At 39.5% G+C, this 20761-nt stretch overlaps 1 protein-coding gene across 8 annotated transcripts in view; it reads left to right on the top strand.

Annotated features, from left to right (window-relative positions):
• Positions 1-20761, top strand: part of CASK (calcium/calmodulin dependent serine protein kinase) — a 455537-nt gene that overhangs the window by 214721 nt on the left and 220055 nt on the right. The window lies entirely within an intron of this gene.

Genomic DNA, 20761 nt, shown 5'->3' with positions numbered 1-20761 from the left:
GCCCCAAAACTTATGGCAACACACATTATCTGTGTCTTTGCGTCAGGAATGTGGGCCCAGCTTAGCCAGGTTCTCTGGCTACGAGTCATTCACAAGGTTGCAATCAAGGTATCAGACAAGGCTGAAGTCATTTTAAGGCTCAACTGGGAGTGGATCTGCTTCCAAATACACTCACGTGGCTACTGGCAGGTTTTGGTTCCTCACAGGCTACTAGAGTGAGGGCCTCAGTTCCTCACTGTGGGCCTGAGTCCACCCTCAGTTTCTTGTCACACGAGCCTCTCCATAGAGCAGCTCACAACGTGGCAGCTAGCTTCATCAGAGGAAGCAAGCGAGAGGGCAAGAGAATGTACAAGCAAGACAAAAGTCAGTCCTGTAACCTAATCTCAAAAATCCTACACCATCGGTTCTGCTGTATCCTATTCGTTAGAAACAAACTCACTAGATCCACACACAAGGGGAAGGAATTACACAAGGGCGTGCATAATAGAAGGCAGGGTTCATTGGGAGCCATTTTAGAAGCTGCCTCCCTAATACATTGGCTATCTAGATCAAAATTCAAAAATATTTTACAGGTTTGCAGCAGAGGAGCAGAAACAGAGAAGGTGAAATTTAAGATCAGTTAACTTAAACTCCTTCATTCAGTTTCAAAAATATATGAGTACAAGATCAGTGTGAACTTAGTTGTGACTACTTATGTGAAACAGTTGTAAACGTTTTGGTTAGTTGTATGCAACAGCTTTAAAAGCCCTGAATGGAACCTTGTTGGTGTTAGGCACCGTCTAGTCGATTCTGACTGATAATGCCATGTGTGAGAGAGTAAAACTACCCCATAGGGTTTTCTGGGCCGTAATCTTTATGGGAGCAGATCCCCAGGCCCTTTCTCCTGTGGAATGGCTGGTGGTTTTGAACCCCAGCCTTTTGGTTACCAGCCGAGTGCTTCACTGCTCCACCACCAGGGCTCCTCCAAATGGAACCTTAAACAAAAAAACCCGTTGCCGTCGAGTTACAACTCCAAGTGACCCTATAGAACAGAGTAGAACTGCCCCGTAGAGTTTCCAAGGAGCGCCTGGTGAATTCGAACTGCCGACCTTTTGGTTAGCAGCTGTAGCACTTAACCACTACACCACCAGGGTTGCCAATAGAACCTTAGGCTACCTTAATTAGAAGTATACAGTATTCAGAATAAAATCCTTCCCGCAGTGTATTGTATACTGTTCGCCTCTGTGAACTGTTGATACTAAACAGGACACTGAAATGTTTCCAGTGGGAAAGAGCCTGGAAATTCCTTTTTTTCTTTTATTGTACTTTAGGTGAAGGTTTACAGAAAAAACTAGTTTCTCATCAGTTAGTACACACATTGTCCTATGACATTGGTTAACAACCCCACGACATGTCGACACTCTCCCTTCTCAACCCTGGGTTCCCTATTACCAGTTTTCCTGTTCCCACCTCCCTTCCAGTCCCTGCCCCACCCAGGGCTGGTGCGCCCCTCTTGTCTTGTTTTGTTCCATGGGCCTGTTCAATCTTTGACTAAAGTGTGAACCTCAGGAGCGACCTCAGTACTGAGCTGAAAGGGTGCCCGGGGGCCATACTCTCAGGGTTTCTCTAGTCTCTGTCAGGCCAGCAAATGTCATCTTTCTTTTTGAGTTAGAATTTTGTTCTACATTTTTCTCCAGCTCTGTCTGGGACCCTCTATTGTGATCTCTGTCAGAGCAGTCAGTGGTGGTACCCAGGCACCATCTCACTGTACTGGATTCACTCTGGTGGAGGCCGTGGTAGATGTGGTCCATTAGTCCTTTTGGACTAATCTTTCCCTTGTATCTTTAGTTTTCTTCATTCTTCCCTGCTCTCAAAGGGGTGATACCAGCGGGGTTTCCTAGATGGCCACTCACAGACTTTTCAGATCCCAGACGCTACCCACCGAAGTAGAATGTAGGACATTTTCTTTATAAACTATGTTATGCCAATTGAGCTAGATATTCCCTAAGATCATAAAAAAAAGATCATAGACCCTGGGAATTCTGTCAAAGAATAATGGCCTTCAGATTTTTTGCTAGCAAACCTATTTAGAGAATTTTGAAAAACTATGGAAAAAAAAAAGAAAAAAAAGTTTTTTCTTTTTTTTATGTACCCCCCCACACATATTGTTAAATTGATAATATAAAAACTTTTATTGTGAGGATGTAATTTTTTCATACTGTATCCATCTTTAAAATATGTTTTCTCCAGAACTGTCAGCTACACATTTGTCTCATTCAATTTATGGAAAAAGTATGCTATGTGACCTAAATGTCAGAGCTAGTCCTCATTGTCAAAACAATCAGCCAAAGCAGACACTTTCGGTCAGCGAAAAAAAAAAAACTTTTCTTTTTTTTTTAATAATTTTTATTGAGCTTTAAGTGAACGTTTACAAATCAAGTCACTCTGTCACATATAAGCTTGTATACACCTTACTCCATACTCCCACTACTCTCCCCCTAATGAGTCAGCCCTTCCAGTCTCTCCTTTCGTGACACTTTTGCCAGTTTCTAACCCTCTCTACCCTCCCATCTCCCCTCCAGACAGGAGATGCCAACACAGTCTCAAGTGTCCACCTGATACAAGTAGCTCACTCTTCATCAGCATCTCTCTCCAACCCATTGTCCAGTCCCTTCCATGTCTGATGAGTTGTCTTCGGGAATGGTTCCTGTCCTGGGCCAACAGGTTTGGGGACTATGACCGCCGGGATTCCTCTAGTCTCAGTCCGATCATTAAGTCTGGTCTTTTTATGAGAATTTGAGGTCTGCAGTCATCGGTTGTGGCCGGGCACCATCTAGTTTTTCTGGTCTCAGGATGATGTAAGTCTCTGGTTCATGTGGCCCTTTCTGTCTCTTGGGCTCATAGGTATCGTGTGACTTTAGTGTTCATTCTCCTTTGATCCAGGTGGGTTGAGACCAATTGATGCATCTTAGATGGCCGCTTGTTAGCATTTAAGACCCCAGACGCCACATTTCAAAGTGGGATGCAGAATGTTTTCATAATAGAATTATTTTGCCAGTTGACTTAGAAGTCCCCTTAAGCCATAGTCCCCAAACCCCCGCCCTTGCTCCGCTGACCTTCGAAGCATTCATTTATCCAAGAAACTTCTTTGCTTTTGGTCCAGTCCAGTTGAGCTGACCTTCCGTGTATTGTCCTTCCCTTCACCTAAAGTGGTTCTTATCTACTAACTAATCAGTATATAGCCCTCTCCCCCCCACCCTCCCTCCCTCCCCCACCCTCCCCCCACCTTCCCTCCCTCCCCCCACCTTCCCTCCCTCCCCCCACCTTCCCTCCCTCCCCCCACCTTCCCTCCCACCCTCCCTCCCTCCCTCCCACCCCCACTCGTAACCACAAAAGTATTTCTTCTCAGTTTATACTATTTCTCAAGATCTTATAATAGTGGTCTTATACAATATTTGTCCTTTTGCTTCTAATTTCACTCAGCATAATGCCTTCCAGGTTCCTTTATGTTATGAAATGTTTCACAGATTCGTCACTGTTCTTTAGCCATGTGTAGTATTCCATTGTGTGAATATACCACAATTTATTTAACCATTCATCTGTTGATGAACACCTTGCTTCCAGCTTTTTGCTATTGTAAACAGAGCTGCAGTAAACATGGGAGTGCATATATCTGTTCGTGTGAAGGCTCTTATTTCTCTAGGGTATATTCCGAGGAGTGGGATTTCTGGGTTATATGGTAGTTCTATTTCTAACTTTTTAAGAAAATGCCAGATAGATTTCCAAAGTGGTTGTACCATTTTACATTCCCACCAGCAGTGTATAAGAGTTCCAATCTCTCTGCAGCCTCTCCAACATTTATTATTTGGTGTTTTTTGGAGTAATGCCAGCCTTGTTGGAGTGAGATGGAATCTCATTGTAGTTTTAATTTGCATTTCTCTAATGGATGCAGTCTGAGACTTCTCTTTATTGGTACATTTAGTCCATTTACATTCAGCGTAATTATAGATCAGTATGTTCATTTTGATGCCTTTTTATGTGTGTTGTTGACAATTTCATTTTTCCACTTACTTTTTTGTGCTGAGACGTTTTTCTTTGTAAATTGTGTGTTCCTCATTTTCATAGTATTTGACTTTATGTTTGCCGAGTCATTACGTTTTTCTTGGTTTTTGAGTTATGGAGTTGTTATACCTCTTTGTGGTTACCTTAATATCTACCCCTATTTTTCTAAGTAAAAACCTAACTTGTATTGTCCTATATCGCCTTGTATCCCTCTCCATATGGCAGTTCTATGCCACCTGTATTTAGTCCCTGTTTTTGATTATTGTGATCTTTTACATATTGGCTTCAATGATTCCCTGTTTTGAGCGTTTTTTTCTTTTTAAAATTAATCTTAATTTGTTTTTGTCATTTCCTTATTTGCGTTGTTATCAGGATGTTCTGTTCTGTGACCTTGTGTTGTGCTGGTATCTGATATTATTGGTTTTCTGACCAAACAATTTCCGTTAGTATTTCTTGTAGCTTTGGTTTGGTTTTTGCAAATTCTCTAAGCTTCTGTTTATCTGTAAATGTTTTAACTTCGCCTTCATATTCTAGAGAGAGTTTTGCTGGATATACGATCCTTGGCTGGCAGTTTTTCTCCTTCAGTACTCTATATATGTCATCCCATTGCCTTCTTGACTGCATGGTTTCTGCTGAGTAGTCTGAACTTATTCTTATTGGTTCTCCTTTGTAGTAGGCCTGTCTTTTATCCCTGGCTGCTTTTAAAATTTTCTCTTTATCTTTGGTTTTGGCAAGTTTGATGATAATATGTCTTGGTGATTTTCTTTTTGGATCAATCTTAAATGGGGTTCGATGAGCATCTTGGATAGATATCCTTTCGTCTTTCATGATGTCAGGGAAGTTTTCTGCCAATAGATCTTCAACTATTCTCTCTGTGTTTTCTGATATCCCTCCTTCTTCTGGGACTCCAATCACACGCAAGTTATTCTTCCTGATAGATTCCCACATGATTCTTAGGGTTTCTTCATTTTCTTTAATTCTTTGATCTGATTTTTTTTCAGCTATATTGGTGTCAATTCCCTGGTCCTCCAGATTTCCTACTCTGCATTCCAAATGCTCGAGTCTGCTCCTCTGAATTGCTATTATGTTGTCGAATTCTGTAATTTTCTTGTTAATCTTTTGGATTTCTGAATGCTGTCTCTCTATGGATTCTTGCAACTTATTAATTTTTCCACCTTGTTCTTGAATAATCATTTTGAGTTCTTCAACTGCTTTATTAGTGTGTTCCTTGGCTTTTTCTGTAGATAACCTGAGGTCATCACTGATGTCTTGAATCATTCTGTAAATTAGTTTTTTATAGTCTGTATCTGAGAATTCCAGGATTGTGTCTTCATTTGGGAAAGATCTTAATTCGTTAATTTGGGGAGTTGTAGAAGCAATCATGGTCTGCTTCTTAATGTGGTTTGATATCGACTGCAGACTCCAAGCCATCTCTAAGATATTGTAGTGATTTATTTTATATTTGCTCACTGAATCTTATCTTGTTTTGTTTTCTTTCAATATACGTAGATGGGCTACTAGATTCCGCTGTCTTGATTGTCGTAGCCCTTGAATCACTTATGTCCTAGTACCAGCTGGTTTGGGCTGTTACCAGATATATAAGCCTAAGAGTCCATTCACTATTCTTGAGTAGAGTCTGATTTTGTGACACCAAGTGTGTGGTGCAGACTGTCACCTATCCACCTAGAGAAGTAGTGGTGATAGTCGTGTGCACCAGATTCTAGTAGCAGCAGGGTTTCACACTCCAGGGGGGGCAAGATGCTCACAGGCTTCCCCCAAGTGCCAGTGAGGTAGGTGTGTCTCTATTCCTAAAGCACTTTGTTGGGTGGGCTCTGCAGCTGTACCTTAGGCCCCCAATGCAAGTACCTCTACAGATTGGTAGGTGTCACCCTCCTTAGACCCCTAAGGCAGAAGGCTAGGTGGTCTGGGGGGAGCTTCAGCCCTCAGTTCCCTGTTGTGGGTGGGTGAGGGCTCTGTTGAATACGCAGCAGAGGTATCAGACCTGGGAAACTTGTCTTTCCAGTAATCAGCTAAAACAGTTATAGTCAGATCCCTATCAGAAATGCCTTTGCATTACAATAGCCACCTTGTTCCCTGTAGGGATGAAAGCCCAAGACTGGATCACATGTGCTTGGCTGGAGCTGGTTCTGTGTTTTTAGTCCAATTAGGGAAGGATTTTTGGTCCCTGGGTTTTTTGTGGCTGCTTCTCTCAGGCCAGGAGAATGGGTTAGGAAAAGACCAAAAAAAAAAAGAAGGAAAAACTGCAGGGCAGTTCACTTTCTGTCTCAGGAAATTCCAATGTTAATGAAGCCGCCTGGGAAGGGGAGGGGAGGGTTCAGATAAATAGGAGAGAGTAGCACCCCAGAATACAAAGTTACTTATCTTGCTTGGGATGACTGTTTTATCTGAGATTCCCAAGGGGCACGTCGACTGTGTGCGCTGGCTGTGTAGAGATTGCCCCTGAGGGTCAGGCCGCGTCCCTTTCTTGCGCTGTCTCAGAAGTCGTAGTTAGTTCCTCCGCTCCCACTCTAAAGCCCAACACCAAGGTTCCCCGGCTGGCACACTGCACTCCAGGCTCCACAATCAGTCGCTGCCTCCCAGTGACTTCTCCTGTCAGCCACGTCGCTGCGCTGCCTGCATGCACTGGCTGGGCTTCCCCCAGGTCAATTCTGGGGGGTAGGCCTACGTCCCGTGTTTGCGCTGTCACAGGATGCCGTGCTCAGCTCCCCTGCGCCCAGTCCAGAGCCCGGCGCCAAGGTTTTCTGACTGGGACGCTGGCTCCAGGCTCCGAAAACAGTCGCTGCTTCCCCGTGGTTGTTCGTTCTCAGTCTCCGTCACTCAGGTCAACTCTTTAGATCTGTGCTTGATGGTCAGGGTTCGTAGATTGTCGTGTATGTGATTGATTGACTTGTTTTTCCGAGTCTTTGTTGCAAGAGGGATCCGAGGTAGCTTCTACCTAGTCAGCCATCTTGGCCCCGCCTCTGTTTTCAAATAAAATTAAAGTATTAATAGGCATCCCTGTGACAATCATCTTACTATTGATTTCTAATTCTAAACTAAATAAGTCTTTGGTATAAATATATTGTCTGGATGAAATAAGGCAGCACCCCTCTTTCTTCCTGAAACTCTCTTTGTTTTCCTCTCAAGGGCCCCTCCCTTAGGAGCAGTGCATTCCCCATTAGTCTCTTTGAAGCCAGGTAGGCTTTTCAGGATGGATGAGTGGTTTGTCCTTCTCTTTTGAGAAGGGATATTGTATGAGTGGAGGTATTTAAAGGAAAACTGGAATACCACAAACTATTTTTCAGACAGATCAAATTATGGCAGTTGAAGGCATGGAAATTGATTACCTTAAAAATATCCTCGTTCATGTGTCCTCTGCAAGGACTTTGGGTACCTCCAGAGCTACTGAAATCCCAGTTTTGAAGACCACCATCATGGAAGAGGTATTTAGGAGACTGAGAGGCTTTAGTTACCCAAGAATCTATTGGTTTTCTTATTCTGCTAAGAGTCCCCACAGCAGAAGCCCACAGGAAGAATATCAGAGATATCAGTTACTTGAAAGATCCTCATGTGGATGAAGGTTATGCTGATGTGGTGTAGCATCAGGGGCTGTAACTAGAATAAAGTGGCAGGCATATACCAAACCCATTGCCATCGAGTCAGTTCCAACTCATAGCGACCCTAGAGGACCGAGTAGAACTGCCCCATAGAGTTTCCAAGGAATGGCTGGTGGATTTGAACTGCTGACCTTCTGTTTAGCAGCCAAGGCCTTAACCATTGCACCACCAGGGCATACAGAGGCAGATTTCACCTCCAAGTAAGAAAAGCCTCGTTAATGATTAGACTTATCCATGAATGATGAGGGCTTTCTTCCAGAATATGCAGTTGCTCACTAGAAATGCTCAAGCTGAAGCTGGATCCATCCAGCGGGTTAAAGATAAAGCTTTATTTTGAACTTGAGGACCTAGGACGTCCCTTCCAGCTTTAAGATACATATTTCATCTGGCTTAGATTTATTCTTCGTTCAAGAAATATGTTTCTGTCCATATTTTTATTCACTGGGGGATAAAAACAGGTTTTATCATGTACTATTATGAAGTCAGTAACAAAATTTTAAAATTTCTCTAAATTTCAACATCTGCTATTTTGTTTCAAAAGGGTCTAAGCAGCAGTGTAGTAGATAATTTTTGGTGTCACATAGGGTCGCTATGAGTTGGAATCGACTCGACAGTGGGTTTGGTTTTTGGTTTTTAAAGCTGGGTTAGCATCCAAAATCAAACCCAGTGACGTCGAGTCGATTCCGACTCATAGTGGTCCTATAGGACAGAGTAGAACTGCCCCATAGAGTTTCCAAGGAACAGCTGGTGGATTCGAACTGCCGCCCTTTTGGTTAGCAGCCATAGCACTTAACCACTATGGCACCAGGGTTTCCTGGTTAGTATCCAGCTCTGCTAATTATGTAACTCTGGCCAAATCTTTAACTTCTCTGAGCCTCAGTTTTCTTACCTTTAAAGTCTTCATAAGGTTATGAGAACTAGATGAGAAATTATATGTGCATTTACTTTGTACATGGTGACATGCTCTACAAGTATAAGACATTGTTTCCAGTGGATTTAACAGGGTAGTTTTAGTTCCTCAGTTTTGAAGCAATCTGTATGGGATTTTATATAGCTAATTTTATCTGATTCATTTGTGATTTAAATAATATAATCCATCAATGGCTATATATTGAGGTGAGACCTCACTAAAGTTGAATATTTACTAGTGACCTAATCCTAACATTAACCCAATCACTAAAACATGGGTTTTATAATTTAATTTTTTTTCATATTTTGGAAATTTTCAAATGATAAGAGAATAGTATAATGAACCCCAGCACATCTGTCACTGAGCTTCAGTGTATTTCCTGGAGATTTCTAAAGCATTATCATTTCACCTATAAATATTTCTGTTTGTATTTCTACCAGATATGGATTTTTTTCTAGCATAACCATAATACTGTTATACCTAACAGAATTGACAGTTCCAAATAATATGTAATATTGAGTTGATTTTCAAGTTTCCCTGATTGAACATTAATTTTTTGGACATTATTTTATAGAGCAGTTTTAGGTTTGCAGAAAAATTGTGCAGAAAGTACAGAGTTCTCATATACTTCCTCTACCCTTGTATACTGTTTCTCCTATTAGTAACATCTTGCATATGGTGTGGTCCATTTGTTACAATTGATAGGCCAGTATTGATACAATATTAACTAACGTCTATAGTTTACATTAGGGTTCACTCTTTGTGTTGTACAGTGCTATGGGTTTTGGCAAATGTTCATAATGTCATGTGTCCACCATTACAATATCTTACAGAATACTTTGACTGCCCTAAAAGTGCCTTGGACTCCCTCTAATTCATCTTCCTTCCCTCCCCCTGAACCCTTGCTGATAAGCACTGATCCTTTTACTGTCTCTATAATTTTGCTTTCTCCAGAATGTCATATAGCTGGAATCATACAATATAGCTTTTTCAGGCTGGCTTCTTTCACTAGCTTCTTAGCAATATACACTTAAGGTTCTTCCATACCTTTTTGTAGTTACTAGCTTGTTTCTTTTTATTGCTGAATAATACTCCATTGTATGGGTGTACCGTAGTTTATCCATTCACCTATCAAAGGACGTCTTGGTTGCTTCCAATTTTTGGCAATGATGAATAAAGCTGCTGTAAACATTTGTATTTACATTTTTATGTGGTCATATGTATTCAGCTCATTTGAGTAATGAACATGAATTTTAAATAACATATTTCTAAATTTATAAGAGTTTTGGAAACACTGGTGGCGTAGTGGTTAATTGCTATGGCTGCTAACCAAGGGATTGCAGTTCAAATCCTCAGGGCACTCCTTGGAAACTCGACGGGGCAGTTCTATCTACTCTGTCCTGTAGGGTCGCTATGAGTCGGAATCAACTCTACGGCACTGGTTTTTTTGATGGATCTGGAAGTAGATTATAAACTCATAGTTTAAATAATTTAGCTAGTTTTGAAAAGGGCCAGGAACCAAATAACCCATTGCCGTCGAGTCGATTCTGACTCATAGTGATCCTATAAGACACAGCTGGTGGATTCGAACTGCTGGCCTTTTGATTAGCAGCCTGAGCTCTTAATCACTGAGCCACCAGGCTTTCAGGAACCAAATAGAACTATAAAATTGTTCTTTTGTATCATTATGTTTTATAATTTCACCTTAACAATGATCCCCACCAAGGTTTTTGCATTCTTCTTGATCTCTGGAGTTTAAAACAAACAACAATAACAATAAGTCAATTACTGTAAGATATATGGTCCTGAGGAAAATCAAATAGCACTAAGTTTATGTATGCCTCCACCTGCTGGCTAGGTAAGAGATTGCTTGTAGAGCTGCAGTATAAACTAACCAAATGAAGAAAGCAAACATGTTGCTGTCATAGACTCATAGGAACCCTATAGGACAGAGTAGTACTGCCCCATAGGGTTTCCAAGGCTGTAAAGGCTGGAAGCAGACTGCCAAATCTTTCTCCCGCAGAGCACCTGGTGGGTTCAAACCACTGACATTAACCATTGTGCCACCAGGGCTCCTTAAAATAAACTAAGCTACTATAGAATTTTTTTTTTTTTTTTACTATAGAATTAGTTACTTTTTTCTGGCAATGGAGCCCTGATGGCACAGTGGTTAAGAGCTATGGCTGCTAACAAAAAGGTCGGCAGTTTGAATCCACCAGCAGCTCCTTGGAAACCCTATGGGACAGTTCTACTCTGTCCTATAGGTTCACTATGAGTCACAATCGACTGGACGGCAACGGGTTTTTTTCCAGCAATAGATGTATTTACCAGGTGTTGATGGCTCAAGTTATGCGTTATTTAGATCCTTTTCACAGTTTTCTGACGTGACACCAATAGAGTAGACAAGGGAAGGGAAAACAAATTTAAGGTTAGTTAACTTCGTTGTTTGTTGGCTGCTTGGAACAGCTTTGATAATTTTGGTGGAGAAAAGGCTAGAGAAAACAATATATTTGATTATCAGTGAGTTTCCAAGGCTGTAATCTTTACAGAAGCAGACTGCCACATCTTTCATCCACGGAGTGGCTGGTGGGTTTGAACCGCCAACCTTAACCACTGTGCCACCAGGGCTACTTAAAATAAACTAAACTACTCCAGAATTAGTTACTGGTTTCTAGCAATAGATAAACTTATCTCAGGTATTCAAGTATTGATGGCTTAAGTTATAGATTATTTGGATCCTTTTCAGTTTTCTGACATGACACTAGTAGGGAAGGGAAAACAAATGAAAGACTGTCAGTAAACTTTGCTATTTGTTGGCTGTTTGGAACAGCTTTGATAATTTTAGTGGAGAAAAGTTTAAAGAAAATAATAGATTTGGATTATCAGTGACTTTCTTCATACGGTGTGTATATATATATTTGCCACAGACTATAACCAACTGTTTTTTTTTTCCTAAACTGAAGTCATAAAATTATATGGCCCAGTCAAGTTGATCAAGTTGCTTATTACGTTAGAAACTCCTTAGAACTAGTTAATATATCTAAAAAAAAAAAAAAACTCAAAGCCATTGCTGTAGAGTCAGTTGAGACCCTGTAGGACAGAGTTGAACTGCACCATAGGGTATCCAAGGCTATAAATCTTTATGGAAGCAACTGCCACATCCTCCTCCCATGGACTGGCCTGAACCGCCAATCTTTTGATTGGCAGCAAGTGCTTTAACCACTGTACCATCAGGCTTAGAGCACACTTAAAGGCAGAGATGCACAGAAAGAGAACTTCAGAGCTGGAAAAGATTAGAGCAGTAGATTTCAGAATTTAGCATTGGAAAAGCCTATGTAGCACTGGTTAGGCATGCATGTACCCAGGTTCCACCCCTAGACATTCAGTTTCAACAGACATGGATTCTGATGCAGGTCAAGAGATGATTGACCTTTAAGGTAGGGGAAATACTATTTAGAGATTGCATTGTCATTTTCCCCAACACACATATAGTAGTTTGGTAGAAACCTATATTTGCTTATGCCTTGGAATTATAGTTAAATTTGTACCTGTCTGCAGCAATTTGCTGAAACATTTTTTTAAATGTCAGTTCAGTTTTGAAGACAAGAGTTATGTCATGTCACCTCCCCAAAAATCAAATCTTTATTTCTAAGTAGCGCATTTGGGCTTGTCTTTTATAGTGTCTGGTACTTGAGTTAAGCTGTAAATTTTGAACTGACTGGCCGAGGAATTGTAATTACCATATTACAGCATGATTACATATACCACAGGGAGATTTTGCAGTAATTAAATATGGATTTAAAAGACATCTGACATGAAAACAATAGTTTGTATCTTTTACAATAATATTACGTTTCTCTTTTTGAAGCTTATAAAGGAGATAATAGACTGAAAGCCCTTTTGGAAATTTTATTTTATTAATTTTTTTTAGTCTGGTGTTTATGCTTAGAGAAGACAGTATTTGTGGCATTCATTTATACTGATAGAACAGAACTAATTACTACTTATCAGCAAACTTGCCACTTAAGGGGAAATATGCTTGCCTCATACTGAGCAATAAAAATCTAGACTATAACATTTTAATGCATTTGAATATCTGCACATAGTTTTATAGCTAGTCTTAGCTGATCTATTTTGAATTTTTGTTTTTATGTGTGATGGCATAAGTTACTATTCATTCATTCAGCACATATTTATTGAATGCCAACTTATGTGCCAGATAATAGGGAATGGTTAGAAAATACTGTTTGGTCCTAGCAGGCATTGATACTTTAGGGAATTCAATAAGATGGGATATATGAAAGCTCCTAGCCAAATGCCTGTGTAGGTCTTCAATAAATACTGATTGAAAGAAGAAAACTTCTGTATTCTTATAAATTTTTAAAAGTTACTTAATCATTTCACTTGGCTAGTTTCACTACTATATCAAAATATTTAGTTGCATTTTAGTTTTAAGAACTGTGTGTTGGGGCTTCCCAACACAACCCCCATGGGTCAGAATCAACTCATGGCAACCCCATGTGTGTCAGAATAGAACTCTGCTGATTTTTGGAAAGTAAATTGCCAGGCCTTTCTTCTGAGGCACATCTAGGTGGACTCCAACCTTTCAGTTTGCAGCCAAGCACGATAACCTTCTACACCATCCAGGGACTCCATGTCGTTGTTGTTGTTAGGTGCCGTCAAGTCAGTTCCAACTCATAGCGATCCTGTGGACAACAGAACAAAACCCTGCCCAGTCCTGTGCCATCCTTACAATCATTGTTATGCTTGAGCCCATTGTTGCAGACACTGTGTCAGTCTACCTCGTTGTGGTTCTTCCTCTTTTCTGCTGACCCTGTACTTTACCAAGCATGATGTCCTTCTCCAGGGACTGATCCCTTCAGACAACATGTCCAAAGTATGTAAGATGCAGTCTCGCCATCCTCGCTTCTAAGGAGCATTCTGGTTGTACTTCTTCCAAGACAGATTTGTTCATTCTTTTGGCAGTCCATGGTATATTCAATATTCTTCGCCAACACCACAGTTCAAAGGCATGAATTCTTCTTCAGTCTTCCTTATTCATTGTCCAGGTTTCACATGCATATGATGTGATTGAAAACACCATCGCTTGGGTCAGGTGCACCTTAGTCTTCAAGGTGCCATCTTTGCTCTTCAACACTTTGAAGAGGTCCTTTGCAGCAAATTTGCCCAGTGCAATGCATCTTTTGATTTCTTGACTGCTGCTTCCATGGCTGTTGATTGTGGATCCAAGTGGAATGAAATCCTTGACAACTTCAATCTTTTCTCCGTTTATCATGTTGCTCATTGGTGCAGTCATGAGGATTTTTGTTTTCTTTATGCTGAGGTGCAATCCATACTGAAGGCTGTGGTCTTTGATCTTCATTAGTAAGTGCTTCAAGTCTTCTTCAGTTTCAACAAGCAAGGTTATGTCATCTGGTTGTTATTAACAGTTATTAACAGTGCCCCATTTGTATTCTCGTAGTAAATTATTTACCTATGCTATACACCCATGCTAGTACTTGAGATTGTCAGAATTTTCTAAATGTTTGCCAGTTGGTGTCTACACCTACTATTAGCATGAACAGATGGTAAATTTTATCAAATGCTTTTTCCCTCCTGTATATATTGAAATGATCATGCTATTCTCCTTTAATCTGTTAATACAATGAATTACATTGATTCTTAGGTTAACCCAATTTGGTCCTGATGTATTGTCTTTATGATCTTTTTTATATTGCTGGATTTGGTATTTTGTTTAGGCTTTTTATATCTATATTTATGGGTAAAAACCTGTTGCCAGCGAGTCAATTCTGACTCATAACAACCCTATAGGACAGGGGAGAACTGCCCATAGGGTTTACAAGGAGCAGTTGGTTGATTCAAAAAACTGCCGACCTTTTGCTTAGCAGCTGAGCTCTTAACCACTGTGCCACCAAGGGCTATACTTTTCTTATACTGTCCATATCAGATTTTAATATCTAGACTACATTAGCCATATAGTTATTTGGGGAGTGTTCTCTATTTTTGTTGTTGTTCTGTGTAAGCTTGTATGATTAGAATTATTTCTACTTATATGATTGGTAGAACTCACCTATAAAGCCGTCCAGGCCACACTTTCTTGTGAGAAGAGTTATTTCTGATTCAATTCCTTAAATATTTATAAGAATTACTCAGATTTTCTATTTATTACTCTGCTACTTTTGATAAATTGTATTTTAACAGTTTTAGCACGAAGTTGTTCATAATATCTCTGAAGGATCTGTAGCAATATCTTCTTTTCCATTCTTGATATTGGTAATTTGTGCCTTTCTTTTTCTTCCTGACCCTCCAAATAGTTACCAGCCTTTAAGACTTTTCAAGGACAGTTTTTAGCTTCGTAAATCCTTTTTATTGTGTATTTATTTTCTATTTCAGTGATTTCTGCTCATTGTTATTTTCTTCCTTTTACTTTGCATTTAATTTTCTACCTTTTTTTTCTTCCTTTTAATTTCAACCTTTTCGTATCCTTGGATTTTAGATGTGTCTTTTGTTAAAGGCGTATAGTTGTTTTTTATTCCAGCCTCTCAATCTTTGTCTTTTAACTGGGGCATGTAGTCCACTTACATTTAACGATATTCTGCTATATTTTTATTTACACCTATGGTCTTATGTGCTTTCTATTTGTATCACCTGTTCCATGTTTCTTTTCCTCTCCTTTCTTGATTTCTGGATCAATTGAATATTTTTTATCATTACATTTTCCCTCTATTAATTTACAAGTTTTAGTGTGTACCCCAGAAATATGCCTTCCTAACTCATTAAAGTCTAATGTTAATACCATTTTTCTTCTTCTGAACAGTACAAGAACCATAGAACACATTAATTCCATATAATGCCCCTCCTAACTTATAGACTATTGCTTTCATGTATTGAAATTATATTCACATGTATAATATACATAAATTATCTATTTTTTAATTACCCCCAAAATATTTTGTTTTTTTATTCATTTAGCTTTATCCACACACATCACTTTCTTTGTTCTTTATTTCTTTGGTATCTAAGGTTCTATCAGGGTTCATTTTCCTTGTGACTAAAGTATGCTCTTTAGAATTTCATTTTGTGTCGGTCTGCTGATTGCAAACTCTCCATTTTTGTTAGTTTCAGAATGTCCTTATTTCCCCTTCAGTCTTGAAGGACATTCATTGGGTAGAGAATTCTAGGTTGGCAGTTGTTTTCTTCTCATTAGATATCATTCCACTGTCTTCTGGCTTCCATTAGTATTGAGAATTCAGCTAGCAGTCTGTCATTTCTCTGAAGATAACCTATATTACTTCTCAAGTCATTTTTTTCTTCATCATTTATTTTAATGTGTCGTGCATGCGTGCATGTGTATATGTGTGTGTTTCTTAATCCTGCCTTATGTTCTATGAGGTCAGTGTGGATCAGAATTGACTCAATGGCAATGGGTTTGGTTTTTTTGGCTTTTTATGTTCTTTAAGTTTCTTGAAATCAGTGTATTGATATTACTCATAGTTATGAAAAATTCTCAACCATTGTCTCTTCAAATAGGGCCTCTGTCCATTTCTCTCTTACCACCTTTGTGACTCTAAGTATAGATTAGATCTTATGGTATTCTGTTCCCTACCTTCTTTTCTGTAATATGCAGGTTTTGCTTTTTCTGTGCTTCATTCTATATTGTTCTGTCCTCTCTTCCAGATCTCTGGTTTTCTCTTCAGTTCTGTATTATCTGTTCTTAAATCTCTCCACTGAATTTTTTGTCTCAAGTGTTATGTTTTTCACTTTGGTAGTTTCTATTTCCTTTTTATTTTACTGTGGTAAAATATATATAACAAAAAGTTTTCTATTTTAAGTGTATAATTCAGTGACATTAATTATTTTCACCATGTTGCACTACCATCACGACTTGGCTATCACTTCTTAGTTTTCATTTTCTTGCAAAAAAAATTTAAGCTCAGCTTTTATCTTCTAAGATACAGTTAGTTTCATTATTTAATAATCTGTGTTGGATAGTGTCAGTGTATGAACTCCCTGTGGGTTTGTGTTTATTGTCTGTCATTTTTGCAGGTTCTTGGTCACCATCTCTTATCCTTTCATGTACTTGATTCATTTTGACTGTGTGCTGGAAATTATTTGGAAAATTACTTGAAGAAAAGTTTTTGGCCAAGGATGATGCTGTCTTCTTCCAGGGAGAATTTTTATTTGCTTCTACTAGCCACCTTCAAGCACTAGTAATTTGGCAATCTCAAATAGTTTGTGCTTGACTACTAACCTCAAGGTTTATAGTTCAGACTCACCCAGCAGCACTGGGGAAGGAAGGCCTGGCAGTTTGCTTCCGTAATGATCATAGCCAAGAAAACCCTACATAGCACAGTTCTACTCTATAACACCTGGAGGCACCATGAGTCAGAATCAACTCGATGGCAAGAGGTTTGGTTGTTTTTTCATTTTGTTTTGTTTATTCAAGGCTCAAGGCTTAGATATTCAGGGCCACCCACATATAAAGCCAGGTACCAGGTCTGTGAAGGGGGTCATTACTTCCAGTTCACCTCTAGTTCTGTACAGTATCAGGCCATTGTTATCAGTTTCCCTGAATGCTGGCTTCTTTCCCCTTAGAGATATCTTCTGTAATTAGCAAATGTTCCTTGGGCAAAAAAGACTCTGATTCTTGGCCTTACCTCTGAGTTCCCTTTCTCTCCTAGATCTTAGCCTAGTAACTCTCGACAATTTGGTTAGTATTTTGATGCTTTCATGAAGTTTTTTCCAACTGTTTTTAGTTGTCTTCAGTGGAAGACATCATCTAGTCTACCATTATCAGAAGCAGAAATCTAGAAATACAAATAAAACTCCTTTTACATAGTGTCAAATATTATTCTCCATAAAGATTGTACCAATCTGTATTCAAACTAATGATGGATAATGTATCCATGTTTACATTTTGATAGGTCAAAATGTTATCTTGGTTTAATTTGGATTTATTTTGTTATTAGTGTGGCCAAATATTTTTAAAGTATGCTTACCCATTTCTTTCTCATCTGCTCATTTCTTTAGTTTGCCATTTTTAAAGAATTTATTTACTAAGGATATTATTTGTTTTCTATAGTTTGTGATGTATCTTAAGTGTGTGTGTTTTTAATCCTACCTTAGATTTTTTAAGTTTCTTTTTCATGTATTTGCAAATAATTTACCCAAATTTTCCCCTTTAATTTTGTTTATGGTATTGGATTTCTTTGTTTATTGATTTTTTAAATATGGAGAAGTTTAAAATTCTGTCAGAGAAAGAAATTACAAATAAGCAAGAGGGAAGGCCCGAATAAACCCTGTGGTACTGGACTGGAGTTGGAGACATCAGTATGACTTCATATTTAGGAGCCCTTGTGGCATAGTGGTTAAGAGCTCAGCTGCTAACCTGAAGTTCAGCAGTTCAAATTCACCAGTCACTCCTTGGAAACCCTACCTATGGGGTGGTTCTACTCTGTCCAATAAGGTCGCTATGAGTCAGAACCGACTTGACAGCACCTAACAACAAGTATATATATGTATATATATACAGACACACAGACATAGATAAATACAGAAAAATTATAGATTTATGTGCATATGTGGGTTACTATATACCCCCATAGGCGCAGTGGTTAAGAGCTGCAGCTGCTAACCAAAAGGCTGGCAGTTTGAATCCACTAGCCACTCCTTGGAAAACCTATGGGGCATTTCTACTCTGCCCTATAGGGTCACTATGAGTTGGAATCGACTCTACTGCAATGGCTTTGGTCTGCAGAGAGGGCCCTAGAAGCAGTGACACCCCAATAGTAACAATCATACCCATGCCGGCATATTTCTAAATATTATTTTCCAATAAAGAGCTAGGACGCCTTGGAGGAATTATTCTAGGCCTGGTGCTGAGAAAATACAAGATGAGCCTGGAGCATCTTAACAGTGCCTAGTAGTAAGAAAATACTCAAAAAACAGAAGGATGGGGGCATGTTAAATGGACACAGGAACCAATCTGAAAGCGCTACCAGTGACCAAAGATGGACCAATATGAGCAACAGAATAAACAACACAGCATTGGATTATAACTAAACGTATGAAATAAATGATATGTATGGATCCATATTGAGATAAAGAAATGATTAATAAATAAATGGAAGAATATGAGCTGGACTTAGTGACTTGCTTTCGAAGAACAAAGCATGGAAAAGGAAAAATATTCACTTTACAGTGAAGAGACCTAGCAGAGACTTTTGACCAAGTGATCAAGTTAACATCACCAGTGATAAGTCATGTTGGTATCATGAGCCCCCTGATATGATGTGATGAGAGGGGCACTTTACCTCTATGGTATTCTCCCCCCTCCCAAAACATAACCCCAATCTAGTTGAGAAAAGCATCACATAAACCCAGATTGAGGGGCATTCTCAAAATGCTGATTGTACTCTCCAAAAATGTTCCTAGGTGGCACAAACAGTTTGCACTTGGCACAGTGGTTAAAACATTTGGCTGCTTTCCAAAAAGTCGGTAGTTCAAATCCACCAGCTACTCCTTGGAAGAAAGATATGTGGCAGTCTGCTTCCGTAAAGATTCAAAACCAAACCAAACCCATTGCCGTGGAGACGTTTCTGACCAATAACGACCCTATAGGACAGAGTAGAACTGCCCCATAGGGCTTCCAAGGAGCGCAAACTACCGACTTTTGGTTAGCAGCCATAGCTCTTAACCACTACGCCACCAGGGTTCTCCCATAAAGATTACAGCCTTGGAAACCCTATGGGACAGTTCTACTGTCCTGTAGGGTCACTAGGAGTTGGTATCAACTCGACAGCAATGAGTTTTTTGTTTCAGCCAACCTAAAGATTGGTGGATTGAATTCACCCTACAGTACTGTGGAAGAAAAGGCCTGGCAATCTGCTTCTGTAAAGATGATAGACAAGAAAATCCTGTGGAGCAGTCCTACTCTGTAACACATGGGGTCACCATGAGTCAGAATCAACTCCACAGCACCCAACAACAACAACTCTTCAAAACTGTCAAGGTCATGAAAAACAAGAAAAGACTAAGAAACTCATAGACTAGAGGAGACAAGATGACTCAATGCAATGTGTGCCCTGGATGAAATCATAGACTAGAAAAGAGGCATTAGTGGACAAGCTGGTAAAATATGAATGAAGTCTACGTTTTAATAGTAATATACCAATATTACTCTTAGTTTTGGAAATGTACTATAATTAAGATGTTAACATTAGGGAAAATTGGATGAAAGGTATATGGGAACTCTCTGTACTATCTTTGTGACTTTTATACAAATCTAAAATGATGCTAAAAATAATTTTTGATAATTCTATTATGAAAACATTCTGCATCCCACTTTGAAATGTGGTGTCTGGGGTCTTAAATGCTAACAAGCGGCCATCTAAGATGCATCAACTGGTCTCAACCCACCTGGAGCAAAGGAGAATGAAGAACACCAAGGTCACACGACAACTAAGAGCCCAAGAGACAGAAAGGGCCACATGAACCAGAGACCTACACCATCCTGAGACCAGAAGAACTAGTTGGTGCCCGGCCACAACCGATGACTGCCCTGACAGGGAGCACAACAGAGAACCCCTGAGGAAGCAGGAGATCAGTGGGATGCAGACCCCAAATTCTCATAAAAAGACCATACTTAATGTTCTGACTGAGACTAGAGGAATCCCGGCGGTCATGGTCCCCAGACCTCCTGTTGGCCCAGGACAGGAACCATTCCTGAAGACAACTCATCAGACATGAAAGGGACTGGACAGTGGGTAGGAGAGAGATGCTGATGAAGAGTGAGCTAATTATATCAGGTGGACACTTGAGACTGTGTTGGCATCTCCTGTCTGGAGGGGGGATGGGAGGATATAGAGAGTTGGAAGCTGGCAAAAATGTCACGAAAGGAGAGACTAGAAGGGCTGACTCATTAGGGGGAGAGCAAGTAGGTGTACGGAGTAAGATGTATATAAACTTATATGTGACAGTCTGACTTGATTTGTAAATGTTCACTTGAAGCTCAATAAAAGTTAATAAAAAAAATAATTTTTGAACTGAAACTAAGCAAACAAAAATCATGAGTTTATAGCATTATTTCCAGTTTAAAGGAACAATTACAGGATCTTATTTATGAGACATTTGTTAGACATTAAGGAAATAGTTGTAATTTATAATTTTGGTA

Source organism: Loxodonta africana, chromosome X (genome assembly GCF_030014295.1).
Source record: "Loxodonta africana isolate mLoxAfr1 chromosome X, mLoxAfr1.hap2, whole genome shotgun sequence".
NCBI lineage: Eukaryota > Metazoa > Chordata > Mammalia > Proboscidea > Elephantidae > Loxodonta > Loxodonta africana.
Note: the sequence above shows the minus strand (reverse complement) of the source record. Positions and strands in the feature narration are given on the sequence as shown.